General features: G+C 34.5%; 1 pseudogene; it reads right to left on the bottom strand.

The window, feature by feature from the left end:
* Positions 1–3,059: 3,059 nt before the first annotated feature.
* Positions 3,060–6,290, bottom strand: LOC102663064 (BAG family molecular chaperone regulator 6-like; annotated as a pseudogene).
* Positions 6,291–8,325: the final 2,035 nt, after the last annotated feature.

Here is an 8,325-nt window from a genome sequence, read left to right as displayed (position 1 = left end):
TGGGGATACGATCATAGTTGCATCCAAGGTCTGATGGGAAGAAAATTTACTTGCCCCCAGCTTGCCATACTTTGTCCAAAAAGGAGAAGATAAGTTTTGTCAGTGTCTTCGTCGGGTGCAGGTTCCACAAGGATACTCTTCAAATATTAAGAGCCTTGTGCAGTTGAAGGAGCTTAAGCTTGTAGGGTTAAAGTCTCTCAATTGTCACGTGCTCATGCAACAATTGTTAGCCATTGGTATACGAGACATCTTTCCAATCAAAGTCAGGTGAGCCATAACTCGCCTGTGGTTTTTCTTCCATGCTATATGTAGCAAAGTCATTGATCATGTGAAGTTTGACGAGCTGGAAAATGAGGCCGCAATTATACTGTGCCAGTTGGAGATGTATTTTCCCCCTGCTTTCTTTGAAATCATGATTCACTTGATTGTGCATCTGGTTAGAGAAATCAAATGTTGTGGTCCTGTTTATCTACGGTGGATGTACCCGGTTGAGCGATACATGAAGATCTTAAAAGGGTATACAAGGAATCTATATCGTCCAGAAGCATCTATTGTTGAGAGGTACATTGCAGAAGAAGCCATTGAATTTTGTTCAGAATACATTGAGAAGGCTAGACCTGTTGGCCTTCTTGAGTCTTGGCATGATGACAGGGTGGGTGGTAAGGGTTCAAGAGGACTGCATGTGATCACTCCAAGTCTAGAAGATTTGTTACGAGCTCACTTGTATGTCTTGAACAATAGTAATGAAGTTTTGCCATACATACTTAAGCATGAAGCTTTAGTCAAATAGAATAATCCAAAAATGTCAAAGAATTGGGTGTTGAAAAAGCATAACAAAACTTTCTGTGATTGGTTTAAAGATACAATCTTTGCAGATGACAATGCTTCAGAAACATTAAGAAAGCTAGCAGATGGGCCTAAAAGAAATGTTATAATTTGGCAAGGATACGACATAAACAAGTATTCATTTTACACAAAAGCACAAGATGACAAAAGTACAATGCAGAACAACCAGGTCACCCTAAGGGCTGAATCTCAACACTTCGCAAGTGTGAATGACGCCAATCCCTGTGTAGCTTCCATCCCTTACTTTGGGTTCATTGATGAAATTTGGGAGCTTAACTATGTGAAATTTACTGTATGTGTTTTCAAATGTAAATGGGTTGACAGCAACACCGGTGTGCGCACCGATGATATAGGATTTACGTTGGTAGACCTGAAGAAACTTGGTTACCACAATGACCCTTTCATCATGGCAGAACAAGCTAGACAAATATTTTACGTGCAAGACCCTTGTGATGAAAGATGGTGCGTGGTTCTCCAGGGCAAAAAAATTGGTGTTAATGTAGAAGATGATGATTCATACATGGACACCTATGTTAGTCCTTTGACCACAAAAATCACTCCTAACGTTGTTGGAGAAGAAGAAGTTGACGACGTTCATACTAATCGTAATGATCATGATGAAGGAGAATTAATTAACATCATCTAATGTAATTTTCTATTTATATATTTCGTTTTGCTAGATTCATTTACACAAACCAATACTACACACTACTAGAATTAATAGATTTAACATCGGTTATTGGAATAACCGATGTTAACAAACACAAGGTGACATTTCCGTAAATAAGTTTGGGTAACTAACAACATTTTTTAAAAAATATCGATGTTAACTACGCTTTCTTTATAAAACCCAAAGGCCAAAAACCCTCTTTCCCCCGCGTGCTCTGTTGACGGACAAACAAAAGCTTTTCTCTACCGCGACTGTGAGCATCAACCCAAGGTACAGCTAGCCAAAAACCCTTCTTGATTTACAATCACAAAGCCAAATCAAGAAGTTGGTCTATGTTCCTTGCAGCTCTTGATTTTCAAACAAACCCTTCTTGATTTTCAAACAAACCCTAACATTATGACAAGTTGTTGCTGGTTCTTGACAAGTTGTTGCAGGTGGTGAGGGGCAAAGTTTGAGGGGTGTGGTTGGAGAATTAGCAAAGTTGTTGCAGGTTCATTATGACAAGTTTTGGTTGATGGGTGCTGCTACTAGTTACGATAATTTCTTGAATTTGGTGGGGAAGTTTCCTTCTATAGAGAAAGATTGGAATTTGCAACTTCTACCTATCACTGTCCCAGGTCCAGGTAAAACACGCTTTTTAAATATTATAATAATTCCATTTCGTGAACTTTGGTGTCGTTTATGTGCTTATGTTTATTACTTTTTAAAATTTTAATAAATACCAAAGTTTGAAGCTCGAGTTTGAGTGTTTTTTTTAGGTTGTTAGAAATGTTAGTTGGAGGACTTCAATCCGCAAACTTTCTTTCTTCCTTTCACCCTTTTCCCAACAACTGGATGTATCTTATATCTCCTTCGAGTTTAAGGGTGTTAACTTTTTTATTTATTAATTTATTATTTTTCGTTGGATAAGCCTTGTTAATTTGAATTAAGTGTTTTTAACATGCACTAACAAGTGGTTCATTCAAGTAATGATGGATTCTAATCTATGGCTCCTTACATGTGGTTTGCAACTCCAAATTCTTAAGCTCTTCCCCAAGCAAACCCTGCTCCTCTTCTTCCATCATAGACAATATTGGATAATCCTCTTGACCAAGAAATGGAGGGGTATTGAGTGGAGTACCAAGGGTGCTATAGAATGAATCCATAATCTGTGGTGATGATTCATCAAGTAAGGAGCCATAGATTTCACTGAAGGGGTAGTCATTATTGTAAGTTTGAGGAACTTCTTGACCACAAGAAGAGTTTGGAAGGTAAGGTAGAGAGTTTTGATCAAAACAGTCAAAACTCCAACCATTAAAGAAGTGGTTTTCTTCTGTTCTTGGATTGGTGTCTCATGTTTCTCTTCTTAGAGACATTAATTCCTCCAAGAAATCCTGGTCATAAAACTCCATATCTCTCTCTTTCTTTCTCTAAATGTTTGTGTGTGTATGTTGTGAATATGCTAATTCTTTAAGAAACACACCTTTTGAGTTTTGAGAATACATAGGGTATTATATAAGGATGAAGAAGTATTTAAATAAGGGAATACAGCGAGGCTTGTGGCGTATGGATTATTATATGCAATGTAGTATGATGATGATGTATTCATTAGAACCTATAGTCTAAGACAGAGAAATGGAACCTATAGTGGTTTAAACTTTAAACGCTAGGATTTGGCTCCTCTCAAGTGAATTAGTGCACTTTAGAGGAATAAGTATGGATACAACTATTTCTTTAAAAACACAACAGATGAGATTTTAATAAAAAGGACCAAACTTAGATACTGTTCTATAGATACTTTTGGTGTTCTTGTATATGTTGACCTTTAATGTGAACCTTTATTGTGTAGGTTAAACTCCAATTCTGATTAGAGGACTATACCAAAAGCACCTAAAGTATTTATCATCAGCACTAATTGCCTCTTCAGCAACCATCTCTGGTGTCTCCTCCTTCTATGTGTCATTGGAAGGTACAAACTCCATTGGCTTGGTTAATTTGTTATTTACATAATTTGCTTCTGAGAATACATCTTCATTTTCTGGTTCATTATCACTGACTTGTGTTGTCAAAGGAAGCAACTTAGTATCAGTTCCAGCTTCCTCACCTGACTTGCACTCAACTCTTATATCCATTGGTGCATCACCATTGAGTTCACCTTCTTCCGGGTACTCAATTTTTACCCTAGAAGAATGCACCTCCTCTTGCTCTTTCAGCTTCTGCTATTGCTCTAGTTGAGTTTCGTTCGCAGTGTCATCTGTGGAAGAACTTGTTTCCTCATCTGCATTGCATTCCCCTTCTTGAGCTAGTAGAACCTCTTTATATGTTTTAGGCTTAGCTTGATCATCCCTCTTATCTTTAGATATTGTTGTATCCTCATCGTGCAGTCCCACAGGAAGCTCCTCAATAAATATCTCATTCTCAGACCGTGTTTCTCCATTAGAAATATTCATTTCATTGTCCCTTTCATGCTCCTCATGTAATCTCAATGGCAGTTCCATCATTGCATAGTTCTTTGAATCTGATCCTTCTTGTGCTGAATCATTCACCATGGCTGGGAGACTTCCAGATCTAACATCATCATGTTCTTCCTTCTCAATACTAACATCATTGATATCTTCATCAATAACTCCCACAGGCAATTCTTCCCAAACAGTCTTGTCCAATTTATCAACCTCAATGGGAATGTCTTCCGCAATCGGATTGTCTTTCGCTTCTGATTTAGCTTCGGATTCCACAGCCATTTTGTCACTCTCAGACAGATCACTTGAAGAATTCAATGCATCAGATGTAACCACTTGGCTGGTGTCCTCATTATCTGAGCCATTTGGAAGTGCAACAGACTCTGCTCCCTCATTTGATGGAGGATCAACTGGTGACTGAGATTCAATTCCACCATCATTAGCACAAGGACCTTTTACATCATCCCTAGTGCCTTCAGCTGAATCTTCTGGTACAACAACCTTTTCTTCTTGCTGCTTTTGCACATGTTCTTCACTCTGCATGTTCATTGGAGTGATTTCAACATGTTCCTAAACATCGGCATCCGGCATCTGCTGCTGAGGTTTCTTGGCTATTATAGAATTAAGCCTTTCTTTCAAGATTATGAGCTCCCTAGCCAAGGATTTTCTGATCTCCCTGAAACTTGGATGCAAACCCTGATATAGATTGAACGAATGTAAGCATAACATTGAACAAAAAAGGAGAACTATATTAACCATCATAATTAAGATGATCAATGACTAATAGCTCAGACAAACCACAAACCACACTTATCTGTGTAGATCAAAATGCTCATCTTAGTTCAAATGCGGTTAAGCAGAGTGCTTTTTAATAGCTTAAAAAAATTCATTTTCCATATCCATAAAATGAAGAAATATCAAAACTATGTCACTGATGCCATGATATCTCAAGATAAGATCATAAGATAATATCAAAACTCTATCACAGATGTCATGAATATCAATTAATTAAGATTAGCTAATAAATACGTAGGAGAATTTTGACCGTAAAATACAAAATCAAAACAGTTTAATATTCTGTGTAATGTTTATTGTCAATGAATCAAAGAATATCAAAAAGTGGACTACAGATTTCATCATAAGTAAATAGGGTAATATGACAAGTACCAATATAGTATCCAACTTCAGCAGGAGTCTCATTATGGTCTCTCCAATTGCAATTTTTTGTTTGTCATCATTTTGAAGTTCGGGAGATCTCTCAAAAGCTTGAACACGGCCTTGGAAGGTACAAACTCTGTGTGTAAGTGTAAGTGCCAAGTGGCATAAGTATCATCAATATGATTGATAGGTGCATGCATGTATTCCTTTCCAGTTAAACCTATCAACTTCAATAATTATATTCTGCCAAGTGGTCCAATTTGAGGTTTAAGTGTAATGCAAACAAACTTTATTAGGATAGCCTCTCCTCTAAAACGCTATTAAAACTGTTTAAATGAAATTAATTGGGTTTAATTTGTGGTACTTTTTATTTTGATATAACAATTTGGATGAAAAGGCTTTCCTCGTGCAGGGGGGACCACTGCACTCTGTGGATCGTTCTTAAATTTTTGGCAGAGAAAACAAGAGTAGTTGTTCATTGAATGGGTGTTTTACTGTTTTATAAATCTATATATACAGTGAAACAAGTACTACTAGTTAATAACATACCTTTATTCAAGCAAGTTGTCACTGCATTCTCTTTTTCTTTTTTTTCCTATGATAGTTGTCAAAGGATTCAATTAATTGCAAAGTAGAAAGAGCATATATATGGATTAAAAATTTTGATTGGTTTAACTATTCATTACCTAAAAACTGTAGAACCAATCTTGTATTTGATTGGTTTAGTTCATAAAATTAGAGAAAGGCGAGAAAACCCACCGGTTCAGAAAAAAGATAACTAAAAATTAGAGAAAAGCTAGTGAAAATCTTTTGTTTAAAATTTTGAGCCCTAGTTAATGATTTTGTGATCTTTTGTTTAGCTAAATGAGATCTATTAGTGGATTGCATCTTGTCTGTTAGCTGATCATCTTGTCTGTTAGCTGATCATGTTAAAGAGATTGTTTGAAACTTTGGTACCGCAACCAAAATTTTATGCTTTCAAAGTTTATTTATTCCTTTGGCCTCTGTTTGCTAATAATGGTAATAACTAAAAAATAAGATTCTAAAAAAATAAGATTCTTAACCAAACCACCTTTCAAATAATTAACAACCATACAGGATTATGGTGTTTCCACTAGCAATAATGTATCAATTAATTATTTAAGATACTTCAGCTCCTCAGTCATCACAGACCCCATTATATGATTCATAGCTTTACTTTGACCATTGTTAGCATGCATGTAGTATACATTTTCTCTGTACTGTACGTGTTCTACATCATCTTCCTAATTCACAGTTATCTTTTTGTTGATAGCTAGCTAAAACTATAACTTTTTAATTTCATTTTCCACGGCCGTCAAAAATTAATTTTAATCATTTATTGTTTTTTATTTGGATTTGATTTTGTAAATCTTTTATTTGTTTAAAAAACTATTGATTCTTATCATCACTCACTAATACTTCAAAATAACTACTACTAATATAATACGATTAGTTATATATCACATTAAGGGATGATGGAATTATTTTAAAATAATAAAAATAACTCTTTTTTTTTAAAAAAAATGTCAAAACTAAATTTGACCTTATTTAGAGCCATTAAAGCTTTATTCAAACATTTAAACAATACTGTAACTGACAGCTTAGTCAACACTTATAACATTGATTAGGTTAATTAAGTTAATTTTTAAGCTTTGGAGTACTAGATTTGCCTATCTTAAGTCAAGATATGAGTGACAGTTTTCCAGGGATTTCAAAGTACTAGATTTGCCTATCTTAAGTCTAGATATGTGTATCCAATGTAACAAGGTACCCATATCATATCACAATTAATTCAATCAAAACAACAGTACTGGTCTAGTCATAAAAGTATCTGTTTAAATATTTTGATTGGAAAAGATGAATAAAACCTATCATACATTACTACTTTTGTGAGTTGTGAATGCAGCAGAGCTTGAAATTCCAGTAACCCATCATGTGAACTTTTTTTCAGGGTTGCAACAAGTGGAGTGATTTTCAACAATCTGGGGCACTGATTGCTGCTATATTTATTGATGATGGTTGTCAATTGCTCCAAACGAAGCTCGAGAAGTATGGGTTCATCACCCTTGCCGATTGCCGATTCAATCTTGAATTGAATCACCTCTCCCTGACAATTTTGGTAACTATTTATTTTCTTATTAGTCAAAATCAAACTCGAATATTAGAAAATTTCATATAATTTAATGAACAGAGTTAGATTTTAACTACATGCCCACTGCTCTTGTATATTTTAACTTAAATAAAAAATAGGAATTCTTCTTCGTTTCTTTGTAAAGAATCAGTCAAATAAAATATACAAGAGCAGTGGACATGTAGTTTTATACAAGTTTTAGATTTCTGCCTGGTAACTTTTCACAGATATATGTTACGTGAATTTTATGAACATGTAGGAATTTGATGTTCCTACTTATTTTTGTTAATACCGTGTAAACTCTAAACTCTAATTAAAAGGTTTCTCCGCTACTAATTTTGTTAGTCCATACATACTTCATACTATTCCTGGTTGTATTTCAGTTACTATTATGAATGAAATGAGGTAATTCCATTTCTATCAAAAAAAATTAAAAGGTTTATTTTTTATATAGAAAATGGTCTATCAAGTATTTTTAGTACGGCTTCTGATTCCTTAGGGGAGTAACATTCGATTTCTCGTATCACTATTTGGATTTCGATTGATATGATTTAGAGTTGAAAGTTATTCCTTTCGACTAAAAGATGCATGCAAGAGTTGAATTAATGCAAGATGTTTCCGGTATGTTGTTTGCTTATGCCGTCCTATTTTATAAATATTTTATAAATTATGTGACACTGAATTCGAATGTCATATTTCAACCAAAGAGCTGTACTATTTATGTTTAGCCGGACAATATATTGAATTTCTCTAAAGTTTGGAGGATATAGTGCACAAATTTTAACCGTTTATTATAATATAATGGTATAGTAGTACAAAAAGAACTACCAATATTTTAGAGGTTTATTTTAACTAATGTAATACTTCCTTTAGTCCTTTATATATAAGTAGAAAATGAGTGTATTTCCTTTAGACTTAGATATAAGTAAAAAATAAATAATTTTTTTTTTATCAGCACCTGTTTATTAGTTTTGCTTCTAAGTGTAGCATTCATATTGATATCTGTTTTTCAGAATGATGATTGATGTAGGTGTTCATTCAGTTATTTCTTTGATTTTTGC

This window comes from Glycine max, chromosome 3, assembly GCF_000004515.6.
Source record: "Glycine max cultivar Williams 82 chromosome 3, Glycine_max_v4.0, whole genome shotgun sequence".
NCBI classification, from domain to species: Eukaryota; Viridiplantae; Streptophyta; class Magnoliopsida; order Fabales; family Fabaceae; genus Glycine; species Glycine max.
The sequence above is the reverse complement of the archived record's forward strand: the minus strand, read 5'-3'. Positions and strand labels throughout refer to the sequence as shown.